This window comes from Pteropus medius, unplaced genomic scaffold, assembly GCF_902729225.1.
Source record: "Pteropus medius unplaced genomic scaffold, Ma_sr-lr_union100, whole genome shotgun sequence".
NCBI classification, from domain to species: Eukaryota; Metazoa; Chordata; class Mammalia; order Chiroptera; family Pteropodidae; genus Pteropus; species Pteropus medius.
This window is the reverse complement of record NW_024340692.1, coordinates 25,808,810-25,824,571: the sequence shown is the minus strand read 5'-3', so window position 1 is coordinate 25,824,571 and position 15,762 is coordinate 25,808,810. Positions and strand designations below refer to the sequence as shown.

The 15,762-nt window shown below is 34.6% G+C and overlaps 1 pseudogene; it reads left to right on the top strand.

The window, feature by feature from the left end:
- Positions 1-252: 252 nt before the first annotated feature.
- On the top strand, positions 253-634 carry LOC120605055 (succinate dehydrogenase cytochrome b560 subunit, mitochondrial-like; annotated as a pseudogene).
- Positions 635-15,762: the final 15,128 nt, after the last annotated feature.

Below are 15,762 nucleotides of genomic sequence, written 5' to 3'. Positions count from 1 at the left end.
ACAAATGAACAAGACAAACAGAGACTCATGAACCCAGACAACAGTTTAGTGGTTACCAGATGGAAGGGGGTGGTGGGGAGGTAGAAAAGAGTAAAGGGGGTCGAATATAAGGTGACAGAAGGAAACTTAACTTTAGGTGGTGAACACACAATGCAATATGTATATGACATTTTGTTGAACTGTACATTTGAAACCTATATAATTAACTAATATCACTCCAATAAATTTAATTTTATAAATTTTAAAAAGTATATGAGAAAAAAAAGGAACACTAGTTCAAAACATCCTTTGTTTCCTCATATCACTATCTACAATTGGTCTCTTCCCATGGCAATGTCTATTTGCCACCATGGCACTGGTATTGCCTTGAGTCAGGGGCCTCTTTTTGGCTTGTTGGCCTTATTCATCCCTGGGAACTTTGAATCTCATTTGTGAAGTCCCTGTGCCTGGGACCAGTACTGATGCACACAACCAAGTTTGCATTTGTCTTCTCTCTCATGTATCACACTTGGAATGGGATCCAACACTTGATATGGGCCAAGGAAAAGGCCTAAAGTTTTCCCAGTTATACTAGCCTGAAGTGGTTGTCTAGGTTCTTACTGTATGGTCCAATGAAGGACTGATAGCCATGTAAAGAGCTGAAATTCTCATTGTCATCTTCTTACAGATTACTACATTAAGCTATCTTCCTTTCTGTCACTCTTATCTCCAGCCAGGGTAAAGATCTTCTGATTTGTTTAGACTCTTTTATGCTTGCGGATTAACCTTGGAGCTCAGGTGTAGAGTACCTTATAGAACCATATTAGTAGCCTACTCTGGGCCTAGGAACCATAATTCTCTCTCTCTTTTGGGCCTTGATTTATGCTAAGGGTCAGCTTTTGGCTCCTTCTTCCTGAAACAGTGAAAACAATGCCAACTCTGTGGCCTCTGCCATAGGGACTGGAAGTGGGGCTTTGGGTACCGCTGCCTGTGGGTCATTGGCTTAAAGGACAATTCTGTTCATTAGTCCCAGTCGGGGCCTTTAGCACCCACACGGTGTCATTAAAGGAAGAGGGGTAGGGGTAAAGAAGAACTGGCCTATCCCAGATAGAGAGAGATATAGAGGGTGAGCTGGCTCTTAGAATTTTGGGGACATGACATATAGCTTTTGATGGCAGAGGAAGATCCAGAAAGTCACTGTTGAACCTTTTATTTCTTTATTGTTATTTCTTTTCCTTGCTTTTCTAGAAAAACAAGCCTATTATTGTCATGTTTTCTAATCCAAATTAATGTGACATCTTTTTCTGAAACCAAATTAAAATACTCATTTTGTCTTTGAAAAAATAAGAGCAGAAATCAATGAAATAGAAAAAAAAAATAGAGAAAGTCAATGAAACAGAGCTGGTTCTTTCAAAAATTCAGTAAAATTGACAAAGTTTTAGCAGGAGTGATAAAGAAAAAAAAGGAAAGATGACATGGTATCAGTTATGAAATAGAGGATATTGGTACAGATCTTACAGATATAGGGATAGATAGAAGAGCAAAGAGCCCTTCCTGGTTCATTTAATAAAGCTAGTATTATCCAGATACCAAAACCAGATGGACAAAGCACACAAATAAGAAAACTGCAGACCAATACCCTTCATGAGTATGGGCACAAAAATCCTCAACAAAATATTAACATAATTCCACAATATATAAAAAGAATTATACATAATGACTATGTGAAAATTATTCCAGGAATAAAAGGCTGGCTCAATAAAAAAAGAAATATATCAATAGTTTAATATACAGTGTATCAATATACAATCTATCAATATAATGAGGCTAGTAAAGAAAATCACAGGATCATTACAATCAATGCAGAAAAACATACATTTGACAAAACTCGACACCCACTTGTGTTTTAAAAAACTCTAAGAGAAATTTAAAAAGAGGGGAACTTTCTCAATTTGATAAAGAACATCTATAAAAAACCTACAACTAACATGATATTTATAGTGAAAGACTGAATAGAATATGGTCTCTCTAAGATCAGGAACAAAGAATTTCCATACTCATCAGTCTTATTTCACATAGTAAAGAAAATTCTTACCAGCACAGTAAGCAAAAATAATGAATACAGATCAGAAAGGAAAATATAAATTGCATTTGCAGATGATATGATATGTACCCAGAAAATCCCAAGGAACCTAAAGAAAACTCCTAGAACTAAAAGTGATTTCAGCAGACACAGAATATAAAAATAAACATTTTATTTTTATGTACTAGCAATTAGCATATGACTCCCAAATTTATAAATGAAATTCCATTGACAATTGATTTTTTTTAAAGTATAGAACATGAATGCTAAAAATTATAAAAAACACATGTAAGAATTCAAAGACTATCTAAATAAATAAAAAGATATAACATATTTATGGATTAGAAGCTCATCATAATAAAGATGTCATTTCTTTCCAATTTGAGACACTGGCGTAACACAATTCCTATCAAAATCACAGCAATATTTTTGTAGACAAGATTATTCTAAAATTTATATGGAAAAGTAAAAGAACTAGAGTAGCTAAAACAATTTTGAGAAAGAAATATAAACTGGTAGGAATCAGTCTATCTGATCTCAAAGTTCATTATATAGTATGTATGTATATGTACGTACACATATATATGTAACATGTTTATGTATATATGTATATGTACATATGTGTGTATATACACACACACACACATACACACACAATATTCAAGACTGTGTGGCACTGGTAGAGGAATAGACACATAGATCAATGGAATAGAAATAGAAGGAAACCAGAAAGAGTCCCACATAAATCTGTTTAATCAATTTTGATAAAGTGTAAATACAATTCAATATAATAAAGACAGCCTCTGAACAAATGGTACTAGACACATTCATAAGTTTAAAAAAAAAAAATACCTCAACCTAGGTCTCATACCTTATATAAAAACCTACCAAAAATGGATCGCCAACTTAAATATAAAATATAAAACTATAAAACTTTTAGAAAAAGAGCTAGGAGAAAAACCTTTAGAACCTGAAATTAGGCAAAAAGTTCATAGACTTGACACTAAGGGCACAACCCATAATGATAAGTTGAACTTCTTCAAAATTCAAAAAACTTTTGCCCTTCAAATTATCCTATTGAGAGGATGAAAAAACAAGCTACGGACTGGGAGAAAATGTCTGCAAACTACATATGTAGTATCTAGAATATACAAACTGAAAACTCAACAGTAAAAAAAATAATCCAATTAGAATGAGCAGACATGAAGACACATTTCACAAAAGAAGATGCAAATAAGCATATGAAAAATTGTTTAGCATTCTTAGTCATTTGAGAAACAAACATTAAATAGTGAGATATCACTATACAACTATCAGAAAAAAGTCGCAACACTAAATGCTGACAAGGATGAAGAAAGTGGATCTCTAATGCCTTGCTGACAGAAATGTAAAATGGTACAGACACTCTGGAAATGTCTGGAAATTTGTTAAAAAAACATGAAACTACCATACGACCTAGCAATTGCACTCCTGGGCATTTATCCCATAGAAATGAAGATTGTGTTCACACAAAAATCTATACAGAAATGTTTATAGTAGCTTTATAGCTCAAAATTGGAAAGAATCCAGATATCTTTCAAAAGGTGAATGGTTAAATTGTGGTTTGCTTACTATGGAATGCTACTTGGCAATAAAAAGGAACAAACTATTGATAAATACAACACCTAGGAGATCCTTGTGGTGATGGAAATTTTCTATATCTTGAATATATCAATGTCGATATCCTGTTTATGATATGGTACTAATAGTTTTACAAGATATTGAATGAAACTTGATAAAATAAACATGGGAGATCTCGATTATTTCTTACAACTGTATGTGAATATACAATTATCTCAAGATAAAAAATTTAATTAAAGCAAAATAATTAGATGTTAGCAATTAATTGCCTAACACACACTAACTCAATCCATAAAACAACACTATGATGCAGATGCTATTATTATCTTCATTTTACAGGGAAAGCAAGGAGAATTCAAGAAACTTAAGTAAGGACAAAAGTTTGGCCTGCTTCCAGGCAGACTAGTCCAAGAGACCACAGCCCTTATATGCACATGAAATAACTATTTACTTATAACATATCCATACATACACGAGATATATAATAAATCTTAAAGTCTTAGAATTACAAACAATGATTAATAAAATTTCTAGATATGGGATTAAAGTTAACAACAGCTGGTTTCTTTCCTCTGGCCCCATGGATGGCTATAACTAACTCACGGAATTATTAGGAGTACATCTATAATGGTTACGAAATAAATAATAATGTCCAGCTAAGGATTTATACTGGACCAAGCACTTGTACTTCATTGTTGAAATTATTTATCTGTTGAGGAATCTATATTGATAAGATTCGGCCGCATTAGAGAATGGGCTCTGTTCCCATATCCAAAGAGAGGCTACTTGATAAGCTATATAAAAGGTGAAGGCTTCCCTAAGCTGAGATGGTGTACCACACAGCCTCATCTCTCATCACCAAGCATATATCAAGTATGAAATAACTGGGACATTGGAATCTATGCTTGAAAATGACAAAACCTCTTCTTTGTTGTTGTGCATGCTTTTTCTTGTCTATCTTTATCTTTTCCTAATGTTAAAATAACTTAAAGCTGGGTGAAGCCTAGTGTTGAGTTTTGAATTTGATTGTTGCTCCAAGACCAAGACTACTGCTGCAGAATGAGAAATGTAGAAGAAAATATCAGTTGATCTACTACATGCCTGAAATAACCAGTTGAATGTACATTGAATCCTTTAACACAAACAAAAAGTATAAAACAATGATAGCAAGAAATGCACACCAGTGCTTAATGACTGCAAAGGTGAAATGGAATAAGTATTTTCTAACTCTTTGGCAGGAATCTAACATAACACACTCTTAGTAGGGAAAAATATTCATATTTATTTTAAAAGCCTTTAAAATATTCCTATTCTTTTAACCATTCATTTCATTTCTAAGAATGTATCTTAATGAAATAATCATAGCCTAGACAAATATATATAAAGATAAAACTACTCATCACAGTGAGGTAATCGAAAAATTTATAAGGTAAATAAATATGGCAATATTAGTAGCCTTTAAAAATAATGTCTTTGAAGAATGTCGAATAGCTTAAGGTAAGGATACAGATAAAAAGCTACAGGAAAAAAGTATCTAAGACTGCACGCAGAGCATGAATTCCAACTATGTTACAAACACACATGCACAAACACAAACTCAAGCACATATGTTGAAAATACACTAAAACCTTAACTGTATTTGTTTAGAGAGTAGGATTACGGCTAATATTTGTTTTCTTTGTAACCACAAAAGTTTAATTTCCATGAGAGCAAAAATACATCTATCTTATTCACTGCTTTGTTTTCAGAATGATTCATATGATAAGTGATAAAGAAAAATATTGAGTGAATGAATATTTTTAATTTCTCTATTTTCTAAAATAAGAATTTATTGCTTTCTAATGGGACAAATTCAATCATTATTTTAAAATATGTGTATGTATATATAATCTTGAGTAAATCCTATTTACTGATTTGCAAATGGACTAATGTCTATATATGGGAATGTTTGCATCATATAATTCTAATCCAAAAGATTTTGTTCCCGAAATCATGTCTGTGCACCCAGAACATCAAATTTTTATTAGTTATTTCTTTTCCTCAACAAAGAATATTTAGGAAGCATATCTATTTCCTTTTTGACTTTACATGTTCCCCCTTATTCCCAATTTCCACACCAAAAAATATAGTTAGTTAATATAATTCAGGGGGATAAACTTGAGCACTTATTAATGAAATGTTTTCATAGAGAGAAGATTTATTCCTTATTAAATAAAAATTTAAAGTACATTCTAAATAAAGGTGCAAGTGATTATTAGGATTATATGAAAATAAGGAAGACTCTCGATCAAAATTTCATTTAGTAATACATGTGGAGCTTTGTGATCCTCCAGGAGAAACACTAGGTCCAAAGAACAGATGTTTGATAAACTCTTTGATTGTAATAGTGAAGGCTAGTTCAAACTAGTTTAAGCAAAAAGGAAATTTAATAATTTACTAAATCAGGAAGCCATGGATACATATGGCATCTGGCACAGTGAAGTCAATGGGTTCAAACAATATTATCAGGCTCTCCTTCTCTCTCCATTTCATTATCTATTATTCTACCTCACTATATTCTACATGCAGTCTATTACCACATGATACTCAATACGGTACCAGCAAGCCAATCACATCTTTCCAGCTTAACAGATCCAGAAATAGTTTCCCTCCCTGCCCATGTATCAATATTATGGAATACTCTGCTTGACCCTTACCCAAGGCTGGTCATACTTAAGGTTAAGGGCACAGTCTTCCAGACTACCAAGTTTGCCCAAGACTAATCACATCAACTGCAATGAGTAAGTCAAAGTGCAAAATCAGAGGAAACAGTTCTCACAAGACTGCCCTCACTTCAGACCAGTTAGCTACAAATTCAGGGGATCCCATGACCACCCTCAGGTTTGACAATTGCCTAGAAAAACTCCGAGACTCGGAAAAACATTAGAATTATCATTACAGTTTTATTATAGCAAAAGGATACAAGTTAGAATCAGCCAAAAGAAAAGATGCATAGGGCAAAGTCTGGAATGGTTACAGGTACAAAGCGTTCATCATCCTCAGGGATACATTCCTCTCGGCACTAATGTATGACAATACACTAAGAGTACTGCCAGCTAAAGGAGCTCACCAAAACTTCTATGGCCAGAGTTTTCTGGAGAGTTAATGTGTAGGCATGGTTGATTGAATAATTACCTTCACAGTTTAACTCAGTCTCTACCCCTACATACTTCCCAGAAGTCAGGTGGACATCATGTGGATGAAGGGTACACAATGAGTCACTCTGTTAACACAAAGCACCAGATGTGGTCCAATGGGCCTACCATGACTAACAAAAACACTTACATAAGGAAATTCCAAGGGTTTAGAGGTTACTTCCTAGGAACTGGGGAAAAAGACCAGACATCTCTTTGAGCTGAGGCCAAATTCTTTATTATACAACCTTATTTGCCCATCCCTAAAAGAACTGACCACTAAAGTTTAGTGAACAAAATAATCCCATCGGCCAAACTAGATCTGTTTGCATCCCAGTGGTGAGAGTATGGGGTACTGGAGAGGAAGCTCCAATAAGAAACTATAGAATAAAGCTAGAATAATACATGTGTAGATAAGCCATAACTTTGAGCCACAGTTGTCTACTATAACTAGTCACAAACATTACTTTATTATCCAAAAATATTCAGACTCTAAAAACTAATAAGAATCTTAGGGGAGATAGGAAGAAATGATTCTAAAAACCCCATGATTAGAAACTAATCAAATAGAAATTTTTCTACATAAAACACTAAGCATACACATAAAAAAACTATTTGAAGAATACAGTTTCAATAAATATTTGTAGCACAAACTTTAAAATTAGGAATACATTTTTCCTTTTTTCTTTGAACTGTAATTTCTAAAAACCACAACTTTTTTATTAGTGAAAGAAAAACATAATTCTAAATTTCAGTTTTTTTATTTGCAAAATGAGGCTATTACTTACCTATCATATAGGACTATTAAGAAAATTAGAGAAAATGTTTGTAAAATGCCAAGCACAATATCTGGAATTTAATAAACAGTATCAAGCTGATATCTGTTGTTTTTGCTGCTGCTGCTACTCCAAATTAAAAGCCACAGCTCACATATAGATAACCAAATTTGAATGATCACTACCTAAGAAAAATAGAACACAGAAGAATTTCATGTATGCATGTATGTATGTACGTATGTACGTATGTATGTTTTGGGGAGAAAATCCGGGTTTATTAAAAAAAACTTTTAGGCAAGTGTCAGGACAAACTCACTTAAACTGGTAACTGGAAAGAGGGTTATCTACAGAGTCAAGATGGTTTTAGCCACTGCAAAGTTTACTGATTGGCCAATTACTAATACTCTCAACTCCCCTTGTTTATCATAAGACTGAAAGAACCTTAAAAGATGATATAATCCATTGAGAGGCTTTTAGGGCAGTCTGGGAAGAATCGCTTTTAGATGCTTTAGAATAAGCAAGCAGTGCATTAAGGAAAGAGATCTGATATGGGAAACCAAAGCCTCGATTTCATGCTTCTTTCCCACCATTTTATGTACTAAGCAACTGTGAGTAAGTTACTTTACCTCTATTGGCCTCAACTATTAAATCTATAAAGTGGGGATAATAGTACTTTTTTTTTTACTGTCTTACTGGATTCTTTAAGTGATAGGTTGAGATAGTATTATATAAAATGAATGCCAGTAACAGTTATAGGAGCATCTTTTGCTTTATATATATAAAGAAATACTACACAATTAGGGCAAAATATGTAAGCTTCAACTGCTTATATAATTACCGTGTTGAGAGAAAAGTTGTTTCTATTACTCCACAAACATGAGAAACACCTTACTATACTTTTTTAAAAGCATAAAATGTTAAATATACATCTAGTAATATATGTTATATCATTGGTTATAATTTATGACTAAGGTAGAAGAAACAATAGATGTAAACTTGTATATTTAGCAGTATTGATAGCAGAACTAAGCAATGCCATCCTATCAACTAGAACATTGATGCTAGCACAACATGACAGGATGATGAACACCATCTTCTAAATACTCAAGCTCCAAGTTCCATGGGAACAAATTTCTGAGGCCATGTAAGATATATTTAGTTTCATTATATTAAAAATCATATGATTTAAACAATCACTTTTAGTCTGAGTTAGAATTTCTAAGTTGTGACCAGAGACTACATCTAGATCCCAAGACAAGCTTTCTCATTAATAATAAGCATCTTCCTCTTTTCAACTGAAAATTCCAAAAAGCTGTGCTGATATAATTTTCCACATCGTCTGAGCATCATAGTGCTTCAAAAAACATTCCTTCAAAGCCAGAACCCCAGCCTGGAAATTTTCAAACCATCATTGACTCCTCCATCCCTTCAAGCCCTGACATTTAGTTATTAAATTTCCTAGATTTTTCCTTAAAATATCTCTCACACTTATCTCCATTTTCTCTGCCACCGTTACAGTCCACATCATCACCTTTTGCCAAAACTGTCTCCTCTAGGTTTTTGTCCCTTTACTTCAGCCTATAAATCCCTGCCCATTTATCTCTCTAAAACACAGTGATGCTTACATACTGCCACATCCTTGCCCAAGAGCCTATAATCGGGTCAATCCTTTGATTCCAGGGGAAGGCTTTTAAAAAGCATTGATGCCCAAGTTCTACCTGATGAGGTTCTGATTTAATTCATCTAGGATGGAGTCCAGCCATTAACTTTTCTTTAAAAGTTCTTTAGGTGTTTCTAATGTGCAACCAGGTTTGGGAACCCCTGTGATGAATCTCTATTGCCTTCCAAGCCAAATAACTTCTGTAGCAGACACTGCAGGTGCTCTGCCAAAATTCCTTCAGATCCTTTCAACCTTTCTGTATGCCCATCACCTGGCCTCAGTGTGATCTGCTTCTAATGGCCATCAGCACATGCTATTCTCCTCTGATGATTGCTCTTGAGCTACTACAAGAGTTACTTTGTCCCTACTCCTGCAGAAAAAACAGTAAGGGCCTGAGAATTTATGTCCCCTAGGTAGCCCACAGTCAATGTCTAAGTAACGTGGAAGTATGAACACCTAGCTCCTTTGCCTGGATCTGGATGTATTCTGAGGTGTATTCTGCAGTTCACACTCCAGAACTCTCTGGCAGGACCAGACCAAGACAAGGACTTTGCCTAAAAACACACACATACCCTTGCTAGGCTTCTTCCCCTTCCCTTTCACTTCCTCATCATTTCTCCCGGGGACATTCCCTGAAGAAATCACTGCACACGGGAGGTCTGCTTATAAAGAATCCAACCTGTTTCACATCTTGGTCAAAATAGTTTATAACTTGGTCCCACCATGTTTTCTGTAATTATCCACCATGCACCAAGGGAGCCAGTTTTTTCATCTTCTGTGTTTTTCCCCAACACTCTAAGCACACAATTTCCCCCTCAGTCAGAATGCCTCTTTTCTGCCACTAGGATCATAAAACTTCCTTTCAAAAAAGCTCCTGATGTCACATCCACCCCGTGCATATAAGGCCTCACCCATGATAGATGCTTAATAAATGTGGGTTGAACTGGTGCTGCCCCCTCCATGAAATTGCTCTGATAATTCTAGCACATATAACTCTAGCTGTCTTCTCTAACTTCTGTATTTAATGTCAAATTTCCATTCATTTATTGACTCATTCAACCAATATTTATGTGATTATTATGCACCAGAAACTGTATTCATCATGGGGAATGAAATGGTGAACCAGGATATAGTTCTGCCCCTTATGGAGCTTACAGTCAAGTTAAGGATACAGACATTAAACAAACAAACAAAAAAAAAAATCACGCAAATAAATGTTATTTTATAATCTTGAAAATCTTCAGGTGAGATAAATGGTGCTGTAAGAGAACAACATATGAGTAGTAAATGTCCTTACCCAGGATTCATATGAAGAAATAATGAAGAAATAATGACCTAAAACTAGGTCTTGTACTCTATTTTAGAGGTTCCAGGATCCCTCTAACATTGTATACAAATTTTGTGTGACCATGTATTATTCTTTTAACAGACTTTCAAGGGGTCCATAACCCCAAATTTGTACCATGCCAATCCTGTAGAAAACAATACTACATGTATTAGCTGTCCCCTGCATATGCCTTGTCTGTAGGTCCCTGTATATAGAAATGTTAACATTTTTCTTTTGTTTCTATCATTTACTATAATATTAGACATGTGCTCATCACTTAACATGTTTTTGTTTTCCTCTCCCTGGTTTTAGCCCGAACATTTCTACAGAACTCAGGCCCTCCAAAACAAATAAGAAAAGTGTCTTTATTTTCTTTATTGAATAAGAGTCCACTTTGAGCAGTCGTGGGTGGGGTGAAAATGATTATCTTGGTTTTGTTTTGGGTACCAGGAAAACAAGAGCAACAAAACAGGATTTGCATGTTAAAACCTGCTTGTACTAGGCTAATGCGGAACAACAGCTCTTCAGAGTTCTGTTTCTTCAAGGATTTAACACTTTCAGTCTGGTAACTCTCTGCTGCTTCCTCCTTCCCAAACTTTAGCTACCCTAAAAGTACTTACCAGGTAAAAGCAAAAACATACACTGCACACACAAAAAGATAAAAGCTGATTACTTGATCAATTATACTGATCAATTTAAACCAAAAACAGAAAGTTAAAATTTCATTTCAAATGCCATTGGAAAATATGTGACTATATATACACTGAATATAAATGTTACATATGAATAGATAAAAAATAAATATGCATTTATATATACTAGAAATAAATATGCTTTTAGTATGTATATTTATGAATGTCTGTCATAGATAAATATATATAAACAATTTCTAATCGACATCTATAAATACATGAACATAAAATAAATATTATGCCAGTTTCCAATATATTTCTAAGGTATTGTTAAAAATTTAACAATTTCATACTGCCATTTGTGACAATATGGATAGTTCTTGAGAGTATCATGCTAAGCAAAGTAAGTCAAATAGAAAAAGTTGAGAACCATATGATATCACTTATATGTGGGATATAAAACTGAAACCAACAAACAAAGGTGAGAAACAGAGACTCATAGACACAGACAGTGGATTAGTGGTTACCAGAGGAAAAGGGGAGAGGGAGGTAGATGGGAGTAAAGGGGGCCAAATATTTGGAAGCGGAAGGAAATTTAACTTTGGGTAGTGAACACACAATGCAATATATATATGATGTATTATTCATTTGTATGCTAGAAATCTATTTGATTTTATTAGCCAATGTCACCCCAATAATTTTAATTAAAAAATTAACAATTTCAAAAACCTGTACTTGAATCTCAGGTCCAGTAGATCTGAAATAATGGTATAAATGTTCAAAACATAGAAACCATAGAACTATTAAACCAATTCAATAATTAAATAATCAAAGGACAAAAAAGCTTCGTTTATTGTATACACCCATCAAAGAGCTAAACAGGGAAAAAGACTTGCATAATTCCACATTCTCATTTCAGGCTTTTCTTAAACTTCATGCTCAGAGTCTCAAAGATAGGCTGTTGCTAGAATATCAATATTTCAATAGATTTCCACCCTTCAGTGGTCAAGGAACCAAACACTAAATTTTAAAAATTTCTTTCCTTTTCCCATAGGTTGACAATCCTTGTGCCCTGTACTCCTGCATAGGTATGCAGAGAAAGGGAGAGGATGTTAGATGCAAATAATGTTGGCACTTAATAACAAGTCAGATATAAAGTCTGATAGAGTAGTTGAAATCCATAGTTCATTCTCAGAGCAAGATCTGATTTGTGCTTTCTTAGTGATGGTTTTCCTTTCTTGTTAGCATATGTGATCGAATCTATGCTAAGTAATTATATATTAGAAACCAAGTCTCAAAGACAAGTTTAAGAAGGAATCATCAGGTACAAAATTACTTTCCACACAAGGAATGATAACAGGAAACGAAAGAATCTAAAGTCATCTAATTTTGCCATTTATTGCTTCTACTTGTAGGTCCTTCGAGCCTAGATCCATGTTTCATAACATTTCGTCCCAGGAATGTCACACTCCTAGGGATATAGTCAGCAATTCTCCATGCTAACTCCACCCTTTTTTCTGCTGCCTCAATGCAAGTAAAGCAGAAATTATTCTACTATAAATAAGGATAGCTTTGATTTAGCTCCCTTTTTCAATTAATTTATTCTTAAACATTATCAGTTATTAATGGAAAACTATCTGCTACACACTTCATGAGTGATGAAGATAGACCATTATATTGATATCCAAAGTGGACAGTTGCTGGCCTCGAACAATTAACACTAACTTACCAATTCTAACCAAAAAAACTATGAAGTATCTTGCATAACATCATAGAGCTGAAAGAAGAAATACTTAATAGCCATTTGGTCCTGTATTTTTTAACCCGTCTGCCTAGGACCCTCATAGGCATTGAAAGACTATAATTTTTTTTTCCTTCCCTACTGACAGTTTTAGCCAGGGTAAGGGGAGTGAAGGTGATGGGAAACATAATAGAAAGCAGATAAGCTGATGAATATGATGAACGTGGTTTCACATGGGTATTGTATATACAACATGTTCGTGGATGAGTGCTATGGATGATAGAATGTCTACATGCCAGGAAAACATCAGCTTCACTGTGCCCCAAGAAGGTTCACTGGGCTGTCACTGGCCAGGAGAGACTCACTGAAAGCAGTAGGATAAGCCCTAAATGCTTCACTTCATCGGCAGCCCAAGTGCACCATTGTTCAAACAGGAGTCATATTCAGGTTGTTTTCACTATACAAATAAAACAACTCAAGAATTTTTCAATAACAATGGATTTTTTAATTGGCATGTTAAATCTCCCTTCCTACCCCCAAGTCAAGGCACTCCTCCAATGACTTTGATTAAGCCTTTTGTAGAATTATGAACTTGGAAAGCTTTTTGAAGGAGGAAGGGATTGAATGCCAGGCAGGATTTAGCCAAAGCTGTCACAGCTCTGGTTGTTACCCCTCATAATCCATCTTGCTTAGTCAAAAAGCAAACTGTGAACAAACAGCTTAGGCAGTTTGTTTGAAGATACACTCCTGCCTTTCTAGGAGGGATTAAGTCATGGCTACAGTTTGTTTGGAAAATGATTACCCACATGAAAATTATTAAATTCATGTGGCATCTCCTTGAGCCAAAACGTTTTATAACTTTTCATCTCTGGATCACGGTGATATAATGCTGTAGTTTTTATCCTGAAACACAGACCCTCTCCATAGTCTTTCAAAATATTGTCAAATTTTTTGTATTTGTCACAGAATACAGAACCTGTTGTCTTTTAAACTTTGAAATAATAAAGATTCGGGCACTACCTTAAAAAGGAATCATGGCAATACCACATGTGAAGAGAAGGGGATTATTTTTAGCATTTATTCCAAACGCTGGGCTCTATAAAAGTCACATTCAAGTCCTGCTGCAACAGGGGAGATAGGTTAAGTAGCTAAGAACTTGAGCAAGAAGGAAAAAATAAAGCGAACACTGTGATACATTTCAGAAATCTTTTCCCTTAGAAGGGAGTGATGTTAATTTTCAACACAGTAAATGGATTTAAATCTTGGACTACAGTATAATCTTTTTATATATCTAAGCAATCAGCCTCCTTTGTATCATAAAATATTGCATTTTGATACCCAAGGCATTTTTGGTATTCCAGTAATCCTTGAATTGAAATGGGAGGAAGGAGATTATTCAACAAACACTAAATGGTTGCTATGTGTCAGGCACCATGGTGGGTCTTAGATAAACAGGATTAATAAAACACTGGCCCTCTCATCTGGAACTCACAGTCTAGTAAAGGCGACAGACATGTAAACAATAGATTACTCAGCATTATGATAAAGACCATAATAGAAGGATAACCATTAGGTTGAATAAGCAGAACTCTATAGAATACACGCAGCTACCCCATCTCACCCCACTCCCACCTCCTAAAAAGAATAAAAAAAACCTTCATTGGTTGCCGTCACAGGCCCTTCATAACCCATCTACAGACTCATTTTTCCCTTGCCTTCTGAAGGAAATGTCAGGTGAGAGAAGGTTTTATAATTTTCTTAGACACTCTTCTTTCAGGGCCCTTGTAGAGCCAAAAATAATCTAGCTCAGTAATTAAAATGTCCAGTCTATTTTATTAATCAAAATACCAAACTAACTTCATTAAAGTTAAAACTTCTCTCCCTCTGACAAATTAGTAGTGCTTAAATTATGTATAAAATATGTTAGATGGTGACAAGAGCTATGGGGAAAAAAATGAATAAGGTAGATAGTAAGCATGAAGAGGTAGGTGCTATTTACTTAGGACAATCAGGAAAGTTTTGTCTGATAAAGTGATATTTTAGCAGAGACTTGGGGGAAAAAAAATTAAGGATTTAAGCCAAAGAAATAGGGTAAAGAGCACTGCAGCCTGAGAGAATAATAATTGCAAAGGCCCTGAGATTGGCAAATGCTTTGTATGTTCAAAGAACAGCAAGTAGGCCAGAACAGAACAAGCAAAGGAAAGAATGTTAGAGTGAGGCCACAGAAGTAGAGGGAGTCTAGATACAGAAGGCACTCAGAGGCCACTGGGTTTTTTTTCTGAGTTAAAAAAAAAAAAAAAAACTTTGAAAATTGGAAATTTTGAGCAGACAAGTAAAATGATATATGTTTTTAAAAACTCACTCTGGCTTCAACGTGGAGAATAGTCTATAAGACAAGTATGAAAGGAGGAAGACATTTGAGAGGCTACTATAAGAATTCAGGCCAAAGATGATGGTAACTTGAACCACTGTAAAACAGGAAGAGGAGGAGGTAGAGAGAATTGGACAGATTCTGGATATACTATAACGGACCAATTATTGGATATGAAGGTGAGAAAGAAGTCAAAGCTGACTCCAAATTTTGACCTGAGAAATGTAAAGAAGAATGTTGCTATTTACTGAGATAGGGAAATATGTGAGAAGATAAGATTTGATTTAAAAACAAAAACAAAAACAAAGGCAAGAGTTTTGTTTTGTACATGTTAAGTTTAAGTTTCCTATTTGACATCTAAAATAAATATAGAAGTAGACTGTTTGATATTCAAAATTGT